The 22022-nt window shown below is 40.5% G+C and overlaps 1 long non-coding RNA gene across 2 annotated transcripts; it reads left to right on the top strand.

Moving 5' to 3' along the window:
- Window positions 1–396: 396 nt before the first annotated feature.
- On the top strand, window positions 397–13250 carry LOC309645921. 2 transcript variants are annotated; one of them, XR_014255125.1, is made up of 2 exons: window positions 397–8991; window positions 11156–13250. It is a non-coding gene; the product is annotated as an uncharacterized lncRNA (long non-coding RNA). The 2 variants fall into 2 exon arrangements; XR_014255126.1 differs by lacking the exon at window positions 397–8991 and adding an exon at window positions 9092–9133.
- The last annotated feature ends 8772 nt before the right edge of the window (window positions 13251–22022 follow it).

Below are 22022 nucleotides of genomic sequence, written 5' to 3'. Positions count from 1 at the left end.
GGCCCATGGGCTTAGTGCTCCGCCGCATGTGGGATCTTCCCGGACCAGGAGTTGAACCCATGTTTCCTGCATTGGCAGACGGATTCTTAACCACTATGCCACCAGGGAAGTCCCAATCTACTTTTTTTTAAAGTATAGTTGATGTACAGTATTATATAAGTTACAGGTGCACAATATAGTGACTCGCAATTTTTATACTCCATTTATAGTTATTAAAAAATATTGGCTATATTCCCCATACTATACAATGTATTCTTATAGCTCATTTTATGCATAATAGTTTGTACCTGTTAATCTTCTATAAATAAACTTTATATGTACATAAACGTAGCAGTCTTTTCCTTTATGGCTTCTGGGTTTTATGTCTTATTTAGAAAGAGCTTCCCTACTTGGAGATGATTTCTTTAAAAAAAAAACAACCTTAACTTCTCGTACTTTTATGTTTTTAAAAGTACTTTCATCCATCTGGAATTGACTTTGGTGTAAGGAGTAAGGTATGGCTCCAGCTGGCACTCAGCTGTCCCAAAGTCATTTATTGAATAATCCATCTTTTTTTCACTGCTTTGAAATGCCATCTTTCCATATGTATTTGGGTCTATTTCTGGGTTCTATTATTTGTCCCACTGATCTAGCTGGTACATTCATATACTATTTCAAGCTCCTTTAATTAAGTATGGTTTTATAATACCTTTTATTATTTAGAAGGAATAGTCTCCCCATATTAGCCTTCTTTAGTAGAGTTTTCTTGGCTATTCTTGCATGTTTTATTTTTCATATGAACCTTAGAATCAGCTTGTCTAATTAGAAAGTAGATATTTTCATTGAGATTGCATTTTTAGATAAATTTAGGGAGAAAAAATACAATATCACTTCTTCCTATTTGAAAATAAGGTATGTCTTGCTATTTATTCAGTTGTTTTTTATTCAAGTTTTGCTAGAGCTTTGGCTCATTTAATTCATTTTAATTGAGTTTATTCCTAGATATTCTGTCTTTTGTGGGTATTGTAAGTGGGGTTTTTCTTTTATTGTATTTTCTAACAGGTTCTTTGCACATCAAAAAGCGATTGCTTTTTGTATGTTAAATTTATAATTAGTCACATTACTGAATTTTCTCATTATTTCTACTCATCTTTCAGTTGATTCTCCCGGGTTCCCAGATACACAATCATATCACCTACAAATAACGATACTTTCTCCTAAGAGTTAATTACACATTTACTTTTACTGCAGAATTTTCTTACAGGGCCGGGCAAGGATCTTCCAGTTCTCCTGTCCTCGAAGGCTGTGTCTACAGCCGGGACACGCCAGCTCCGGATGCTCTGCTCTCTACCCTCAGCCCCAGTGGCTGATTTCCCACCAGCATAAAACTTAACAGAGAAGAGCTCTAAGCAGAGGAGAGACAGGTTTGAATCTGGAACTAAGAAAACCACCTGGCATCTTCCAGAATGACCCTCCTCTCTGTGCCCTTGGCAACATTTTCCAAACCTCTGTTGAAAATAAAGATGATTCAGATCCCTCAAGTCATACCAGGCCTCAGCTGGGTTGTTCAAATACTGGAATTATTTCAATATTAAAGACATGTTTCTAGTTCTTAAAGCTAACTAATCCCAGGCAGGAGTAAAATGGCACAACTGCCTTGGAAACCTGTTTGGCATAATTTCCTAAGGCTTAACACACCTACAGCCTCTGACCCAGCAATTCCACTCCTAAGTTTTTATACTCAGGAGTAGTGAAACCCACATACCTACAGTCATTAATCTTCGACAAAGGAGGCAAGAATTTGCAATGGGAAAAAGACAGTCTCTTCAGCAAGTGGTGTTGGGAAAGCTGGACAAACTCATGTAAATCAATGACGTTAGAACACACCCTCACACCATGTGCAAAAATAAACTCAAAATGGCTTAAAGACTTAAACATAAGACATGACACCATAAAACTCCTAGAAGAGAACATAGGCAAAACGTTCTCTGATGTAAATCGTACTAGTGTTTTCTTAGGTCATTCTCCCAAGGCAAAAGAAATAAAAGCAAAAATAAACAAATGGGACCTAACCAAACTTACAAGCTTCTGCACAGCAAAGGAAACCATAAACAAAACAAAAAACAACCTACGGAATGGGAGAAAATAATTTGCAAATGATGCAACTGACAAGGGATTAATCTCCAAAATATACAAACAGCTCATACAATTTAACAGTAAAAAAACAAACAACCCAATTGAAAAATGGGCAGAAGACCTAAAGAAACTTTCCTCCAAAGAAGAAGTACAGATGGCCAACAGGCACATGAAAAGATGCTCAACATTGCTAATTATTAGAGAAATGCAAATCAAAACTATAATGAGGTGCCACCTCACACCGGTCAGAATGGCCATCATTAAAAAGTCTACAAATAACAAATGCTGGAGAGGGTGTGGAGAAAAGGGAACCCTCCTGTACTGTTGGTGGGAATGTAAATTGGTGCACCCACTGTGGAAAACAGTATGGAGGTTCTTCAGAAAACTAAAAATCGAATTACCATATGATCCAGCAATTCCACTTTTGGGCATATATCCAGACAAAACTATAATTAAAAAGGATACATGTACCCCTATGTTCATAGCAGCACTATTCACAATAGCCAAGACATGGAAGCAACCTAAATGTCCATCAACAGATGAATGGATGAAGAAGATGTGGTAGGTATATACAATGGAATATTAGCCATTAAAAGAACGAAATAATGCCATTTGCAGCAACATGGGTAGACCTAGAGATTATCATACTAAGTGAAGTAAGTCAGAGAAAGACAAATATCATATGATATCACTCATATGGGCAATCTAAAAATTATACAAATAAACTTATCTACGAAACAGACACAGACTCAGGGACATAGAGAACAGACTTGTGGTTGCCAAGGGAGTGGGGGTTGGGGGAGGGATGGAGTGGGAGGTTGGGGTCAGCAGATGTAAGCTTTTATATAAAGAATGGATAAACAACAAGGTCCTACTGTATAACACAGAACTATATTCAATATCCTATGATAAACCATAACAGAAAAGAATATTTTAAAAAAGAATGCATATATATGCAACTGAAGCACTTTGCTGTACAGCAGAAATTAACACAACATTGTAAATCAACTTTACTTGAATTTAAAAAAAAGAGAACTGAGAAGCGAATGCATAGAGCCTCCAAAGTCAAAGGCAGGAATGTTCTCAGTATTTCTGTTGGTACTGTCCTCCAACCAAAACCAACTCAAATGTCCATCAACAGAAGGACAGATAAATTGTGTTTTATTCATACAACGTAATCTTTTTTTTTTATTGGAGTATAATTGCTTTACAATGTTGTGTTAGTTTCTGCTGTACAATGAAGTGAATCAGCTCTATGTATACCTTGCTCTTGGACCTCCCTCCCACTACCCCCCATCCCACCCATCTAGGTTGTCACAGAACACCGAGCTGAGCTCCCTGTGCTTTATAGCAGGTTCCTGCTAGCTATCTATTTTACGCATGGTAGTGTATATATGTCAATCCTAATCTCCCAATTCGTCCCACCCTCCCCTTCCCCCCGCTGTGTCCACATGTCGTTCTCTACGTCTGTGTCTCTATTCCTGCAAATAGGTTCATCTGTACCATTTTTCTAGATTCCACATATATGAGTTAATATACGATATTTGTTTTTCTCTTTCTGACTTACTTCATTCTGTATGATAGTCTCTAGGTCCACCCCCATCTCTACAAATGACCCAATTTCATTCCTTTTTATGACCAAGTAATATTTCACTGTATATATGTACCACATCTTCTTTATCCATTTATCTGTCAGTGGGCATTTAGGTTGTTTCCATGTCCTGGCTATTGTAAATAGTGCTGCAATGAACATTGGGGCACATGTATCCTTTTGAATTATGGTTTTCTCAGGGTATATGCCCAGTAGTGGGTTTGCTGGGTCGTATAGTAGTTCTACTTTTAGTTTTTTAAGGAACCTCCATACTGTTCTCCACAGTGGTTGTATCAATTTACATTCCCACCAACAGTGCAGGAGGGTTCCCTTTTCTCCACACCCTCTCCAGCATTTGTTGTTTGTAGATTTTTTGATGATGGCCACAACATAATCTTTTGTAGCAAAGAAAATGCCTGAAAGAGACATTCACCATGAGAAAGAACATATTCCTGCTATACTCACAGCGTGAATGGTTCCTACAAACGCATTGTGAGCCCAGAGGCCAGACCCGGCAGAGTGCACGCTGCAGGTTTTTACTGTGAACTACTTTTGTGTATCTTCAAAATTCTCCATAATACAGTTTTTTTTTTTTAAGCTGCTCTGAAAAAAAAAATGTAAAGATGCGTAAAGCCATTTAGTAAATTTTCCATCAAAATCACTAAAATAAAGTCTGACAGTTGAAGAAGAAAAAAATGCAAGGAAAACAGTATGTAACGTATTTTACAAAAATGTTAACCCAAAATGTTATTCAAGAAGTTTGTGCCTTACAGAGAAGTAGGGGTGGAGTCATCAATGATCTGAATTGGGCACCCTGGAAGAACTCCTGGACGTGCTTATTCATCCTCCTGAGGTTTGCTGGTCACCCACTGTGGGTGGACCGCAGGGACCCGAGCTCTGGGACAGGGGGACTGGGTGCCTGGCCTCTGCCACTCACCTGTGTCCACGCTGCTCACCCTCTCCTGGTTCTAGATCAGCACCCACTTCACTGGGTCGTGAGGAATAGAGAATCACAGACGCAGATGCTTTCGTTTCTTGTAGGAAACAAAAAAGGGGTGTGGGGGCAGATTTGCTTTTGGAATGATGCTCTGAGCAGGCAGGGTGGGTAGATGGCAATTATTGTAGAGAAGCACACACAGCCCTGAGGTCGGAGTAGTTGAAAGAATGGGCTCCTATGATGGCTCACAGCACTGTCCTTGAAACCGGAGCCCCGAGAACTGTCTTTGTCTCACATCCTGAATTCAGTATGGCCTCGAAGACCTGCGGTGACAGTATGTGGGAAGGTTTAGAAGCACACTTGGCCTGAGTGCTTGATGCAAGTGCTCAATGAACCTACTTACAATAATAATGCAGCTACCCATTTGTTCTGATAACCCGCGTGCCCCTTAAGGATTTCTGGGCCAGCCTACATTTGCAAAATGATGAGACACTGCCATGGGTAGCTTGAGCATCTTTTTGCTAAAGCCATAATTGATCCAGGCTGCACATAATCAACTTAGCTAGGGACTCGGAATTTTAAAATGGCCAAATAGACCTTTAATAACGCTTTTTTTGTTTTTTAACATCTTTATTGGAGTATAATTGCTTTACAATGGTGTATTAGTTTCTGCTTTATAACAAAGTGCATCAGCTATACATATATCCCCATATCTCCTCCCTCTTGCATCTCTCTCCCACCCTCCCTATCCCACCCCTCTAGGTGGTCACAAAGCACTGAGCTGATCTCCCTGTGCTATGCGGCTGCTTCCCACTAGCTATCTACTTTACATTTGGTAGTATATATAAGTCCATGCCACTCTCTCACTTCATCCCAGCTTAATAACTCTTTTATAGTTCACATCCAAGGTCACGTGCCATGGTGACGCAAACCTCCATTTTCCTCTCCTGTGAAATGGGTGCACATCCTCAAGGTGCTAGGTAGGTTAATAGGACTAGATCCTTGCATAAGGGTAAGACTAAGAGGTCCCAGGAAGGCCGTAGCCCCGGGTGACTCCTTTCCTCTCTGGGTTTGCCCCAGACTGTCCTGCTCCTGCCCTCCCTCACCATGAGATGCTGGGTGATTCACCAGCTTCAGTCTGGGAGCAGGCGCTGAGGGTCCTGCCCGTCTTCCCAGACACACAATATCCCAGGTTTCCTTCTCCAGGTCTTGGTGTCTCTGCCAAAGATCCCGGGTACGGGCTGCAAACTGTGGGAGAGTGGAGCACCCCTGGCTTCTCCCCATGGGGACAGTGAGGGCATTCGTCACCGAGCAAGCCCTCTGCACATTTGTTTAGTAGGTGTAGCAATAGAAATGCTCCTCGCCAGCAACTTCTTTGGTATTCTGACTCTGTCATCTCAAGGGAGCCTCATCAAGTCATGCCATTTACTCCAAAGCACGGCATCTGTAAAAGCATAATGCCGGGCCGGGGGGCTCAGCCTGCTCTTTATTTCAAAAGCCCTCTGGCAGCCCTTCTCGAGATCATCTGGGCTCAGGATGTCACTCCCTGGTCACGCCCAGATTCTTGACGGATTTATTAAGTTTTTCTGGGAAAATTCTTCTCTGTTATTTGCTTGGCAAAGCCTTTTTGGCTCCCGTTGGGAGATGATTACAAGAAGCATATGGAAAAGAAGAGACACCAGTCACATGTGGTCTCCAGAGCTGACCGACAGTTTTCCAGAGGCCTGAGGGGCCAGGTGGGGAAACCATGTGGCTGGATTGGGGTGAGTCGTTCGCCTAAAGTCTGGGCAAGTTGAGAGAAGTGCTGACCATCCCCACAGGGAGTCACAAACGCCCGTGCCCTCTCGGTCAGGCAGTAGGGAGTGGTGGGGACTGTGGTGAACTGGAGAGTGCTTGCGCCTTCCAGACAGCAACCCTGCCCTCAGGCTGACCTGCCTTGTGGGAATGAGTGCCCAGCTTTGCCAGATCTTTGATTTGTCAAAAGAGGCCAGGAATTTGGAGCTGTGAAATTTCCAGATTCTTCATGTTGAGAACTAATTTTTTCAATTGAAAAGAAGCTCAACATCAGTCATCATTAGGGAAATGAAAATCAAACTACAGTGAGATACCACCTCATACCCATTAGGATGGACTATTACTAAAAATAATAATAAAACAGAAAAAAATAAGTCTTGGTGAGAATGTGGACAAGTTGGAACCCTTGTACAGTGCTGATGGGAATGCCAAACAGTATAGCTGCTGGAGAAAACAGTATGGCTACTCATCAAAAAAATAAAAATAGAATTACCCTATGACCCAGCAATTCCACTTCTGAGTGTATGCTTAAAAGATTTGAAAGCAGGGTCTCAAAGAGATGTCTGTACACTCATGTTCATAGCAGAATTATTCACAATAGCTAAAATGTGGAAGTACCCCAAGTGTCCATTGATGGATGAATGGGCAACTAAAATGAGGCATATTCGTATGACAGAATATTATTCAGTGTTAAAGAGGTAGGATATTCTGACACATGCTACAACACGGACATTGTCGACATTATGCTACGTGAAATAAGCCAGTCACAAAAAGACAAGTAGTGTATCATTCCATTTCTATGAGGTACTTAGAGTCCTAAAATTCATAGAAATTCTACAGAAAGTAGAACTGTGGTTGCCAGGGGCAAGGGGAGGGGAGACTGGGGAGTTAGTGTTTAATGGGGACAGAGTTTCAGTTTTACAAGATGAAAAGAGTTCTGGAGATGGATGTTGGAGATAGTTCACAACAATGTGAGTATACTTAATGCCATTGAACGGTACGCTTAAAGTGGTTAAGATGGTAAATTTTATGTATATTTTCCCACAATAAAAAAAAATGGAAAAAATTGTAAGTACAGCACAAAGAAAACTTGTCTTTGGGCAGGCGGGGCCTGAGGCTGCTGGCTCGTCCCCTCTGCTGCACCTGAGCCCCCACTTCAGCCTACTCACTGTGTCCACTTTCCTGCCAGGCCCAGCTCTGCACCGTCTCCGGGGCTGGGTGCACCTGGGTTTCAATCCTGCTCTGCTTCTCACAAGTCAGGAGATGTTGGAGTCTTCCCCTAAGGATAGGCCAGGGATTATAAAAGCAGCTTTGTCTCTGTGTTTGTTTCCTACCTGAAGGTCCCTGGAGGCACTGACCCCAAATGCCTCAGCCCAGGTGCCCTGGGTGATGGCAAAGGTGAGCTCAGCTCCTGGTCATGTGAACTGCTTGCCCACACGCTGACTTGACATGGTGCTTAGGAATTACAGGCTCTCTTTAAACCCGTGCTTAACAGTTTAAGAGGAGGGCATACGTGCAGGTGGGCCAAACTAAACGTTGTGAAGAAAAGAGGATGGGAGGGTATATTAGCAAAACAATTTTACATAAATTCCCCTCAGTTTTCTTATAGAGTTTAAAGTTTTGTTGTTGCCTGTGTTCTTTGAGGGATTCCAACAGACTTGTTTTTTCTAACAGTGTAAAATTTAGTAAAAGTAAATTAGAACGTTTTTGGTAAAAGTAAATTGGTGAGTTATATTCTTAAAATATACCATCTTTTCTTGGGCATTTACCAAGGATTTGAAAACAAGTAAGTTGTACAAGGTCCTTGTCCTCAAGGAGCTTACATTCTAAAGGAAAGACAAAATTAAAAGTACTTGTTTAGCTTCTGGGTAAGGGGGTACAGTAAGGGTTACTAGGGATTGGTGGGTGACCAGCCGGAGGGGAGAGGTCAGGGGACCTGTCCTGCTGGACAGAAAGCCTGAGCTGACAGTACAGGGGGACCAGGACTGAGCCAGAGAGCCAATGGGAAGGGGAAATGGAGAAACACAGAGAGCAAGTTCTCGTGTCTGTGATGTGAAACCTAAGACGAGGGCCCAGTATTAAGTGCTGCCTTGGCATCTAGTGAAGCCCCCAGAGCCTCAAATGCCCAGACCACAGGTTCCCCTCCCCACCCTGCTCCCCAGGATGAGGTCCCCCCACCCAAGCAACCCTCCTTGTCAAGGGGACCAGGCGCAGTTCCTGCTCATCCCTGAGGAGCGGGTTTCAGCCTGTGGAGGTGTTCAAACAAGCCAACCACACCCTTCCTCTTGAGCCGGAGGTCACCCCGCCCCTTGATACCACCGAGCTCACCACCGCAAGAAACAGACTGTTCACTCTGTGCCCAAGCGCAGCCCCGGGGGGTCCTGAGCGGCGCAGGGTCCTCCCCCACCCCCAGCTGTGAGGATGTGTGTCCTTGGCCATCCCCATGACCCTAGGACCGGAATCCCCCCTCACCAGCAGGTGAATAGGAGGTGGTTAAGCAATGCCCAGCAGGATGCACGTGGGGAGCTGTAAATCAGCCTTGCTGGAGGATTCGGTGAGGCTGGAGCAGTGGGGTGGCCGCTCAGGAAGTGGGCAGAGACCAGCTCATGGCCGTTCTAGCACCTTTAACTGGCCATGTGGACCTTAGTGGCAGGCACCTCTGGAGTGTGCGGACCAGGGATGAGGACCGGCCATATGTGAGTGTAAATAGGTGACTCTGGGCAGCACATGGTGGGGTTCAAAGAGGATGAAGTTCCAGGGAGCAAGTCTGATCAGGGGGCTACTGCGGATGTCCGGGTAAGAGACAGTGAGGCCCTTAACCAGGACTAGGGTGTGGGGTGGAGAAGGAGGGCGAGCCTTGGCAAGGGTTTATGATGTCAGAAATGTAGTCAGTTTGCCCCACCTGATCAAAAGGCATCAGGTATGTGCTGAATCCATTAGTGAGTGAGTGAGTGTTAAAGGGGCTCTTGCTGGAGCCCAGCAGGACCGCAGGGTAAGGTTGTGCAGGGTGAGAGCTTCCCAAGGGCAGCCAGCCTGAAGATGAGCGAGGGCCGGGGGCCCATCTTGAGCTCCACTAACTGGCATAGTGGGGGAGTGTGTAGGAGGTCGCCAGGAGAGCCGAGACAAAGATAAGACCCGCCCCCCCACCCCCACCCCGCAAGAGATGATGTGATCTCATGCTCAAGTGCTGACTCAGGCTGGGCGTGCAGAATTCTGACAAGGCAAACACCATCTCTCTCCGTTTTCCTGTGTGAGATGAGTTGGACTTCTTGAAAAAAAAATAACAAAACAAAACCTTTCGTTTCTTCCCTTTGGGTAGGATTAACCTTCAACATGTTGACTCAAGTATGGATTAACCAATGGATCCAAATTTAGGGTTTTGTTTTTTTATCGAGGCTAGGGAAAAGTCCATAGTCTTCTGGACTATGATTTCAAGAGAAAATTTAGAAAGATGAGAAACTCAGTGAATCAGATGCTAAAGAACTTTATGCTGGTGGTTCTCAACTCTGGCGGCACAGTAGAAATATCTGGGGAGTTCTTAAAAATAGTTAAACCCAGCTCCACACCCAGAGGTTGTGATACAGTTAGAGGGGCAGGGCCCTGGCGTCTGTGTTTATGTTACCCCCACCAAAGACAGCTGTAGAAGAGGTGCCTGCCAGGTTGTCAGCCCAGGCGCTGGTGGAAGAGAAAATGCATGTTGTGAGACCAGCAAGCAACATTTTATATTAAAGGACTTTCACAATCGCTAGCTTTCACGACCTTATTTTACTCACGTTACACTAAATCAGCGCTCAAAAACCTTGTTCATTAAATGGTTCTCAAACCAAGCATTTAAGATTTAAGTACATGAAATCTTCAAGTTGGAAAAAAAGAACTTTCAAGAAGATTCCACCTTATTGATTCACACTTGAGCACATTGTCAAGCACTGTGGAGGGCTGGTTGTTATCCAGTGTGTTAGTTGGGTTTGGAGAACCAGCACATAAACAAATTAGAGGCAGTACCTGAAAGCTCTGAGGGTTAGGTGGACATCTTACATTCTGATGACAATTTTTGTTTCATCTTCTCCCTGCCCCAAAGTAAACCATAAATCAAGGTTTACAAGGACTTAGAAGATTTTTTTTTTTTCTGATAAGTCCACAAAAATGTGTGGCAGACTCTATAGGAACCTACTTTTCATGTGCTCCTGACTTCAGCTACTGATTCTCCCTGTGGCTTTTAGAAATTTCTTCTCCGTTTTCCCATCAGTGTAATTATTGAAAGGCACCACACCCCATGCACGACACCCACAGCAACACGAGACTCTGCCAATGACTTTCAAAAACATAGAAAAGACACCTTCCCCTCCTCATACATGCTTAAATTCCAAAACAGTGCATTAATTTACATGGTAGTATAGTGAGCAGAGAAAATCACAAATTCCCAAGCATAATCTAACTAAAGGGGTATATATATATGTGTGTATATATATATATGGGATTAATTATCTATGGCAGATGTCCCCAAAGTTTCTCCACTCACAGTGACCTGAGCATCTCAGTAATTTTTTTGTGGCACCCCCTAGACCAACAATAATACTCCAAACTCCGGTTATTGAGTTCAAATATTATGTAAGTATTTGCTAGCCATTTGAAAAAAATAATACACAATACACATGGCTTGAAAAAATATTTTTTATTTCTTCCTTAAATAAATATCCTGAAACTGATTAAATATTAAGTTGCCTGCTGGGCATTCACACTTCCCAAACCTTGGACCCAGATTGGATAAAACCACCTTCACTTCCTGTACCACGTTGATCTTCACATGATACTTTTTTTTTTAATCACTGAAAACTCAGCTTTACAAATGTATAATGTTATTGAAAGGAATGAGCATGATCTAAGGTTGAAATTGTGAGCAACTTCAAGCTAGTCCCAACCTCTCTGAACCTCGGTTTCTTCACTCCTGAAATGATGATAAAATAAATGCATCAAATAAATGCATGCCCACCTTACTTGACATTATTGTTGTGAAAAATGAGTGGGATAAAGTGTAAAAATGGTCTCTAAAAAATGTAAAGCACTATGATAATAGACATTCATTTCGAGTAATAAATAATAAAGGTGGTAACTTGGAACATATCATAACACGAATGGAATTAAGAAATTAAATACTAAGTATCTTGAAAATTGTTATCATCCTTTAAGTTAAGTGCTAAATCTTAGCACTTAAAGTGTGGTCTGAAGTGTGTTAGACTCTGCTGGGAGTGTGTTAGAAGTGCATAATCTCAGCTTCACCCCAGCCTTACTGAATCAAAACACGATGTCTAGAGGATTCACCTGCGCATTAAAGTTTGGAAAGCTGTGATGTAATTTAACTTCATCATTTTGTGTTAGTTAGCTATCACGGTAAAATTACTTGTCCTAACCATAATGGAACAACAACAACAACAACAGAAAGAAATCTTGGAAATCTCCAAATGTTTGGAAATTAAATAACACACTTTAAAATAACCCATGGATCAAAGAAGAAATCACAAGGAAAATTAGAAAATATCTTGAAACTGAGTTAAGATTAAAATGCAATATGTCAAAACTTATGGCATGTATCTAAACTAGTGCTTAGAGGAAAGTTCATAGCATTAAATGCTTACATTAGAAAAGAAGAAAAGTCTCAAATGAATTACATAAGCTTCCACTTCAGGAACCTAGAAAAACAAGAGGAAATCAAACCCACAGTAAGCAGAGGAAGAATATACAGTAAGTCCCCTACATACGCACCTTCAGGTTGCAAACTTTCAAAGATGCAAACTTGTGTTTGTCCAATCACGTACGTTAGTTCACATGTCTGGCGTACATTGTCCCATGCGTGCATTCTCTGCAAGTGGTTATACTTTTGTGTACTGTACAGTACTATATAGAGTACAGTAGTACAGTATCTTTATTTCAAGTCCAGGATGTCAGGAAGCAAGCGTAAAAGCAGTGGTGATGTAGCTTGTCCTGCTAAGAAGCACCAGGTGATAACGATGGAAACAAAAGTGAAAATAATTGAGAGAGGGCTTCCCTGGTGGCGCAGTGGTTGAGAATCTGCCTGCCAATGCAGGGGACACGGGTTCGAGCCCTCGTCTGGGAAGATCCCACATGCCGCAGAGCAACTAGGCCCATGAGCCTCAACTACTGAGCCTGCACATCTGGAGCCTGTGCTCCTCAACAAGAGAGGCCGCGATAGTGAGAGGCCCACGCACCGTGATGAAGAGTGGCCCCCGCTTGCTGCAACTAGAGAAAGCCCACGCACAGAAACGAAGACCCAACACAGCCAAAAATAAAAATATAAAAATAAATTAATTAATTTAAAAAAAAGACCTAAAGAAGAAATACATGGGGAATATATTTCTTCTCTTTAGTTCCTAAATTTAAAAACAACAATAATAATAATAATAATTGAGAGAGTGGAGCGAGGCAAAAAGATGGCAGACATCACTCGTTCTTATAACATGAATCATTCAACCACTGGCACGATTCTAAAGAACAAGGACAAGATCATGGAACATGTGAAGGCTGCTGTGATGATGACGTCGACAATGATATCAAAGAAGCATGGAAAAGTGATGGAGGAGATGGAGAAACTCCTCAGTGTGTGGATGCAGGATCAGCATCAGTGTTGAGTCCCGCTCAGCTTAATGCTGATTCAAGAGAAAGCCAAAAGCCTTTATGAAGACTTGAAGAAGAAACATGGTGAAGAATCAGAGGGCACATCTTTTAATGCCAGCCATGGCTGGTTTCATCAGTTCAAGGCTAGAGCCAACCTTGACAACGTAAAAGTAAGTGGAGAGGCAGCAAGTGCACATATGGTAGCTGCCTGGGAATTTCCTGAAATGCTCCGAGAACTTACTGATGATGGTGTGTATTTACCCCAGCAGGTTTTTAACGTGGATGAGACACGACTGTACTGGAAGAGGTTGCCAGACCAAAGTTACATCAGTAAGGAGGAAAAGTTGATGCCAGGCTATAAAGCAGCAAAGGATAGGCTAACTCTGTTGTTTGATGGCAATGCTTCTGGTGATATGAAGCTGAAGCCTGTCTTAGTTTATCACTCAGAGAACCCAAGAGCCCTTAAAAACATAGCCAAGGGCTCTCTTCCTGATGTGTGGACGAGTAACCCCAAAGCCTGGGTTACACAGGCCATTTTCCAGGACTGGTTTTTCCACTACTTTATCCCGGAGGTAGAGAAATATTGCTTGGAGAAGGACATCCCATTCAACATTCTTTTGCTGCTCGACAATGCTCTGGGCCACCCCCCATTCATGGATGACTTTCATCCCAATGTCATAGTAGTGCATCTGCCACCGAATACTACATTGCTCATCCAACCTATGGACAAGGGAGTTATAGCGACTTTCAAGAAATATTATTTATGTCACACTTTTCGTCAGGCAGTAAAGGCAAGTGACAAATCAGGAACAACCTTGTGACAATTTTGGACTGACTATAACATCTACAAGGCCATGAAAAATATTGACTTCACTTGGTGTGAGTTTACGGCTGTCACAATGAATGGGGTTTGGAAGAACCTTTGCCCACAGTTTGTTCATGATTTTCGTGGACTTGAGAAGGTGAATGAGGGGTCCAAAGAGGTCTTCAGCAACGTAGTGACCCTCAGCGAGAAGCTGGAGCTAGATCTGCAAAAGGACGACTTCACTGAACTCCTTGCTGTGCAACACGAGGAGCTTACTAATGAAGACCTGATGGGATTGGAGGCCCAGAGAAAGGATGAAGAGGGACAAGAGGAAGAAGAAGTAACTGAAGAACTAAAGAGATTCACGATGCAGGAAATGGCACGGGGATTTTATTTATTTGAGGAGGCACTGTTAAGATTTTGAGGCACAGGACCTGAACGTAGAATGGTACACGAAGCTTGCAGCAGCCGTTCAGAATGCAATCCAGTGCTACCTTGTCATCTATGATGAGAAAACAAGAGCTACTTCCCAGACATCCCTGGATTGTTTTGTCAAGAGGGTAGATAGAATTGAATCCAGCAAGGAACCAGAACCTGTGCCATCAACGTCAGGCATGGGTGAAATTACAGCTTGCCCTCCATCTCCTATTGTTGATGATCCTTCAGCTCTACCGTCTCCCACCTCCTCTCCATCCTCCAGTCAGTAACTCTTCTTGCCTATTTACTTGATGCCAGCCCCTGTGTGCCAGCTGTTGTACTGTACTACTGTACTTTTCAAGGTACTGTACAGTAAGATTAAAAATGTTTATTTTTTTGTGTTTGTTTTTAATGTATTATTTGTGTGAAAAGTGTCAGTAATATAAACCTATTACAGTACAGTACTATATAGACGATTGTGTTAGTTGGATACCTAGGCTAACTTTGTTGGACTTACAAACAAATTGGACTCATGAATGCAGTCTTGGAACAGGACTCATTCGCATGCAGGGGACTTTACTGTAGTAATGATCACAGCGAAAATCAATGAAATAGAAAACAAAAAAATAGAGAAATCGATGAAATACACAAAGTTGGTTCTTTGAAAAATCAACAAAGTTGATAAATGTTTAGCTAGACTGACCAAGACAAAAAGAGTGAAGACATAAACTCTCAAAATCAGAATGAAAGAGGATATATCAGTACATGCCCTAGAGAAATCAAAAGAAAATCAAAAGGAAATATTATTCACAACTTTGTGCCAACAAATTGGACGAGTTAGATGAAAGGAATTCCTAGCAAAATTAGCAAAATTGACAAAGTAGCATCAAGTCTGATTAGATTAATATCAAGTAAAGACATTGAATCAGTCATTTAACATCTTTGCACAAAGAAAAGTCCAGGCACAACTGGCTTCACTGGTAAAGTCTATTGAACATTTAATGCGAATGAGTGGAATAATACAATCCTACACAAATTCTATTTAAAAATAGGAGAGGAAAGAACAATTTTTTTAAAGGAATGAACTTTTTAAAAAATTTTATTATTTATTTATTTGTTTATTTTGGCTGTGCAGGGTCTTAGTTGTGACATGCAGGATTTTTAGCTGCGGCATGTGGACTTCTTTGTTGTGGCATGCATGCAGGATCTAGTTTCCTGACCAGGGATTGAACCCGGGCCCCCTGCACTGGGAGTGCAGAGTCTTACCCACTGGACAACCAGGGAAGTCCCAGGAAAGAACAATTTCTTACTCATGTTTTAAGGGCAGTATTACCCTGACACCAAAGCTAGACAAAGACAATCACAAGCAAAGACTACAGACAAACATCCCTCGTGAACATAGATGCAAAAATCCTTAATAAAATATTAACAAATCAAATCCAACAATATATGAAAAGGAATGGTGGTTGCTGTATACCTTTGAGCATTTTCCAGAGTTCCAACAAAGTTGATTCCGATAGCTTTTGCTCATCTTTTCAGTGTTTCTCTGGAGGGACAGTCCCTTGCTGCTGCCAATCTGCCATTTTCAGTGATGTCATTGCCCTGGTTGACTTCTTGACCACAACCTCATGAGAGATCTTCATCCAAAACCATTCAGCTAAGCCACTCCCAAATTCATGACCCACAGAAAATGTGAAATAATGTGTTTACTATTTTTAAGCCAAATTTTAGAGCAATTTGCTACACTGCAATAGATAACTAATGCAAGATTATAAATCACGACCATTTTCCTAGGAATGCAAGGATGGTTTTACATTTGAAAATAAATTAATGTAAAACATCATGTTAATAGAATAAAGGAAGAAACGTATAATCATCTCAGCAGATTCAGCAAAAGCATTTGATAAAACCCAACACCCATTCATTAAAATAAAACAAATAACTCCTTAACAAACTCGGAAAAAACCTCGACCTGATGAAGGGTGTCTTTGGAAAGCCTATAGCTAACATCCTTCTTATGGTGAAAGACCAGGTGATTTCCATATAAGAGTAGTAACATGGTAAAGATACCCCTTCTTACCACTCCTAATACAGATTATGCTGGAATTTCTAGCCAGTATAATAAATCAACAAAAAGAAAGGCATATAATTAGAATGGAAGAAGTAAAACTATATTATGTTACAAATTACAGGATCCTGTAGGTAGAAAATCCTAAGAAATCTACCCCAAAATTAGGATAATTAAATTTAACAAGGTCTCAGGACACAAGGATCAAGTTCACTGTGTTTCTATACACTAGCAATGAACAATCCAAGAATGAAATTATGAAATAATTGCATTCACAATAGCATAAAGAGAGTAAAATATGCATGAAACAGATCAGCAAAAGAAGTACAATACCTTTCTATTGAAAACTACAAAACACTGCTAAGAGAAATTGTATTTCTCAAGTAAGTTTCATGTAGGCAGCATATGACTGTGTCTTGCTTCTTTATCCGGTCAGACAATCACAACTCATTTAAGCTGGAATCTTCAGAGCATCTGCATTTAATGTGGTCATCTATGTCACTGGGTTTAAATATACCATCTTGATATTTTCTAGTCCATCTGTTCTGTTTCCTCTTTTATCTGTGTCCCCCTCCCTTGGATTGAGTACTTTTATGGGTTCATTTTATCTCCTTTGTTGATTTATTGTATATGGTACTTTGGTTTTTAGCATTTGGTTTAGAGTTATAGTATACAGTTGACCCTTGAACAACACGGGTTTGAGCTCTGTGGGTCCACTTATACTCAGACATTTTTCAATAAATATGTACTATAGTGCTACACAATCCGCAGTTGGTTGAACCCATGGATGTGGAACTGCGGATATGGAGGATGGACTGTAAAGTTATATGCAAATTTTCAACTGCACAGGGGTCGGCACCCAACCCTTGTGTTGTTCAAGGGTCAACTGTATATCTTTAACTTATCACAATCTATCTTTAAGTAATATTTTACCATTTTGCATACAATATTAGAACCATAAAACATTATACTTTGATTTCTACTTTTATTAAAACCATGATACATTTTTATTAGTTTTGCTTTAAGCAGTTCAATTTTCTTTTAAGGATATTAAAAATATGAAAAAAGTATATTATATTTACCTTATAAATTACCATTTACAAGGTTTTTCATTCTTTTTATAGTTCCAGTTTTTCATCTGATATCATGTCTTTCTGTATGAAGGATTTAATATTTCTTCTGGTACAAGGTCTGCTAGTGATTTCTTTCTGCTTTTGTGTACTGAGAAAGTATATTGCCTTCATTTTTGAAATATTTTTTTGCTATGTATAGAATTCTAGACTGACTTTTTTTTCTTTTCACATTTTAAAGGTGTTCTTGCACTGTCTTCTGTCTTGTACTGTTTCCTGAGGGCTGTCATGCTTATGCTTGTTTCTGTATTCACAATGGTCTTTTTTTTTTCTGTAGCTGCTTTTAATTCTTAAGTAATCTTTTTATGATTACTTTTAAGCAGTTTGATCATGTTGCACCGTGTTGTTGTTTTCTTCATATTTCTTATTTTATTAAAAAGAATTTTTTAAAATTAATTAATTTATTTATTTTTGGTTGTGTTGGGTCTTCATTGCTGCGCACAGGCTTTCTCTAGTTGTGGCGAGCAGGGGCTACTCTTTGTGGTGGTGCGCGGGCTTCTCATTGCGATGGCTTCTCTTGTTGCAGAGCACGGGGTCTAGGCACATGGGCTTCAGTAGTGGTGCCATGCAGGCTCAGTAGTTGTGGTGCACGGGCTTAGTTGCTCTGCGGCATGTGGGATCTTCCCGGACCAGGGATTGAACCTGTGTCCCCTGCATTGGCAGACGGATTCTTAACCACTGTGCCACCAGGGAAGTCTGTTCTTCATATGTCTTGATCTTGGAGTTTGGTTAGTTTCTTAGATCTGTGGGTTTATAGTTTATATTGAACTTGAAAATATTTCAACCATTTATTCTTTAATTTTTCCATTCTATTATTTTTATCTTCCCCCACCTTCAGAGACATCAATTACATATGTATTTGTCTGTTTGAAATTATTCCACAGCTAACTGATGCTCCGTTCTTCTTCCGTTTTTAGCTTTTTTTTCTTGGTGTGTTTCATTTTGGATAGTTTATATTCCTACATCTTCAAGATCATGAATCATTTCTTCTGCAATGTCAAATCTTCTGTCAATCCTAGCCAGTGTAGTTTTCATTTCAAACTTCGTAATTTTCTTCTCTGACATTCAATTTGGGCCATTTCATACATACACAGAATTAAGGGGTCCCCCTCTCCACCTCACTCCAGTTCTGAATTCTATACGAACACACAGTCTGGCCTTCAGAGGTCTCTTTTCCTGGTTGGTTGGGTTTTTTTGTTTGTTTGTTTTTTGCCTGAAAGGTAGTTTTTTCATCAGAGTTTTAGATTCCTACACCACCTTGCAGCTCTGTGACTGGGATACTGTCCATTGTCCTCAGGGCTAAGCTATGAAAGAGAAAAAGGAAAATGGTAATTTCCTCTATGCTTTTACAATGGGGACCCCTTTTCATAGATGCTTTGGTCCAAAAGATGGGATTTCTGTTGAGTTTTATCCACTCACACAATCACCATGTATCTCTGCAACACTGTTTTTGCTTACTTTTAAGAGTACTTAGGTAGTTGTTTTTTGTATTTTGTGCAGAGTTTTTGGTTGGAGTCACTGAATGAAATAGATTTACTATTTACTCCATCTTGGGCAAAATTGGAAGCCTACTTTTTTCTGTCTCTGAATCTCAAATGTGTTTCTTGCAGAAAGCATAAAGTCAGATTTTGCTTTTCTTTTTTTTTTAAATCAAGTCTGACGATTGTCTTTTGTTTAGAATACTTAGTTCATTCACACGTAAGGCAATTACTGATATGTTGGATTTACAGCTGACAATTTGCTTTTTGTTTTCTATGTGTATCATGTTTTTTTTGTTCCTTTGTTCCTCCATTACCACCTTATTTTGTGTTGAACAAATATTTAGTATGTCATTTTAACTACTTTGTCGCTTTTCTAGTTTTTTAAAAGTTTTCCCCCACTGGTTGCTGTAGATATTATACTATACATTTTTTTTTTTTTTTTTTTTTCTTCACGAATTTGCGTGTCATCCTTGCGCAGGGGCCATGCTAATCTTCTCTGTATCGTTCCAATTTTTTAGTATATGTGCTGCCGAAGCGAGCACATACTATACATTTTTAACTTATCATAACTCATTTCAAGTTAATACTGACTTAATTCTGATAAAATATATCAATTTTACCCCAATATAGTTTCATTCCCTCCCCTCCCTTATGATATTGTCTTAAATATTACATCTCTGTATCTTTTGTAATCAGACATACCCACACAATCTTTATTATTTATACAATATTTATTTTTAACAACTTGAGTTAGTATGGTACATATGTTATAATTGATAAACTACTATTGCTACAGTACTGATAATTGAAGTCCATAACTTACATTAGTATTTACTCTTTGTGTTGTATAGTACAGAACTGTAGGTGTTTGATAAATGCATCATGTCATGTATCCACCATGACAGTTTCAAAAAGAATATTTTCACAGCCCTAAAAATCTCCTGTATACTCTACCTCTTCATTCTCACCCCCAACCCCCAAACCACTGACCTTCTTGTCTCTATAATTTTGCCTTATCCAGAATGTCATATAGTTCGAATCATACAGTATGCAGCCTTTTCAGGTGGCTTCTTTCACGGAGCAATATGCATTTAGTGTTTCTGCACGTCATTTTGTGTCTTGATAGCTCATATTTTTAAATTAATGAATAATATGCCATCGTATGGAGGTCCCACAGTATGTGTATTCTGTCACCTATTAAAGGTCATCTTCATTGCTTCCTGTTTTTTGATTATGACTAAAGCTGTTCATGTTCAGGTTTTTGCATGAACATAAGTTTTCAGCTCATTTGGGTAAATACCAGGGAAGGTGATGGTTGGATCATATGGTAAGAGTATGTTTAGTTTTGTAAGAAACAGCCAGACTGTCTTCCAAAGCGACTGTACCATTTTTCATTCCCACCAGCCACTTTAAGAGTTCCTGTTGCTCTACACCCTCACCAGCATTTGGTGTTGTCAGTGTTTTAGATTTTGGCCATTCTATTAGGTTTGTAGTGACATCTCATTGTTGTTTTAATATACAATTCCTTAGTGATATATGATGTTAAGCATCTTTTCATATGCTTATTTGTCATCTGTATATCTTCTTTAATGAGATGTCTGTTCAGCCCTTTTGCCCATTTAAAAAAAAATGTGTTGTTTTCTTATTGTTGAGTTTTAAGAGTTCTTTGTGTATTTTGGATAACAGACCTTTTTTTTTTTTTTTAGTTTATTTATTTATTTTTTGGCTGCATTGGGTCTTCATTGCTATGCGCACTTTTTCTAGTTGCAGTGAGCGGGGGCTACTCTTCCTTGCAGTGTGAGGGCTTCTCATTGTGGTGCCTTCTCTTATTGTGGAGCACAGGCTCTAGGCACACAGGCTTCAGTAGTTGTGGCATGCAGGCTTCAGTAGTTGTGGCTCTTGGGCTCTAGAGCGCAGGCTCAGTAGTTGTGGCGCACGGGCTTAGTTGCTCCGCGGCATGTGGGATCTTCCCGGACCAGGGCTCGAACCCATGTCCCCTGCATTGGCAGGCAGATTCTTAACCACTGCGCCACCAGGGAAGCCCTGATAACAGTCCTTTATCAAATAAGTGTTTCGCAAAAATTTTCTCCCTGGCTGTGACTTGTTTTTCTTTCTCTTAACAATGTCTTTTACAGAGCAGTTTTTCACTTCAGTGAAGTCCAAGTTATTAGCTTCTTCTTTCATAGATGGTGCTTTTGGTGTTGCATCTAAAAGCCATTGCCAACCACTTAGCATAATGCCCTCAGGTCTGCCTATATTGTCACAATTGGCAGAGTTTCCTTCTTTTTTCCGGCTGAATAATATTTCATTGTGTATATATACCACATTTTCTTTCTCAATTCATCCATTGATGACAGTTAGGTTGTTTCTATGTCTTGGCTCTTGTGATAATGTTGCAGTGAACCTGGGAGTGCAGGTATCTATCTCTACAAGACCCTGTTTTCATTTCCTGTGGCTGTATAACCAGAAGTGGGATTGCTGGATGATACGGTAGCTCTATTTTAACTTTTTGAAGAGCTGTCATACAGTTTTCCATAGTGGAAATGGTAGTGGCTGCACCAGTTTACATTCCCACCAACAGTGCACTATCCTCGTTGCACTATCCAGTGTTGAACTATCCTTGCATCCTGGGGATAAATCCCATTTGATCATGGTGTATGATCCTTGTAATGTGCTGTTGAATTTGGTTTGCAAGTATTTTGTTGAAGATTTTTACATCTATATTCATCAGGAATATTGGCTTGCAGTTTTCTTTTCTTGTAGTGACCTAATCTGGCTTTGATATAAGGGTAATAGTGACCTCCTAAAATGAATGTGAAAGTACTCTCTCCTCTTTTGTTTTTGAAAGTTTGAGAATTACTGGCATTAATTCTTCTTTAAATGTTTGATAGAATTCACCAGTGAAGCCATCTCATCCTAGGATTTTCTTTGTTGGGAGGTTTTTGATTACTGATTCAATCTCCTTACTTGTATTGATCTGTTCAGATTTTCTGTTTTTTCATGATTCAGTCTTGGTAGGTTGTATGCTTCTAGGAATATGCCAGTTTCTTCTAG

This window comes from Balaenoptera physalus (genome assembly GCF_965194825.1).
Source record: "Balaenoptera physalus genome assembly, chromosome: 16".
NCBI lineage: Eukaryota > Metazoa > Chordata > Mammalia > Artiodactyla > Balaenopteridae > Balaenoptera > Balaenoptera physalus.
This window is presented reverse-complemented; position numbering and strand designations above follow the sequence as displayed.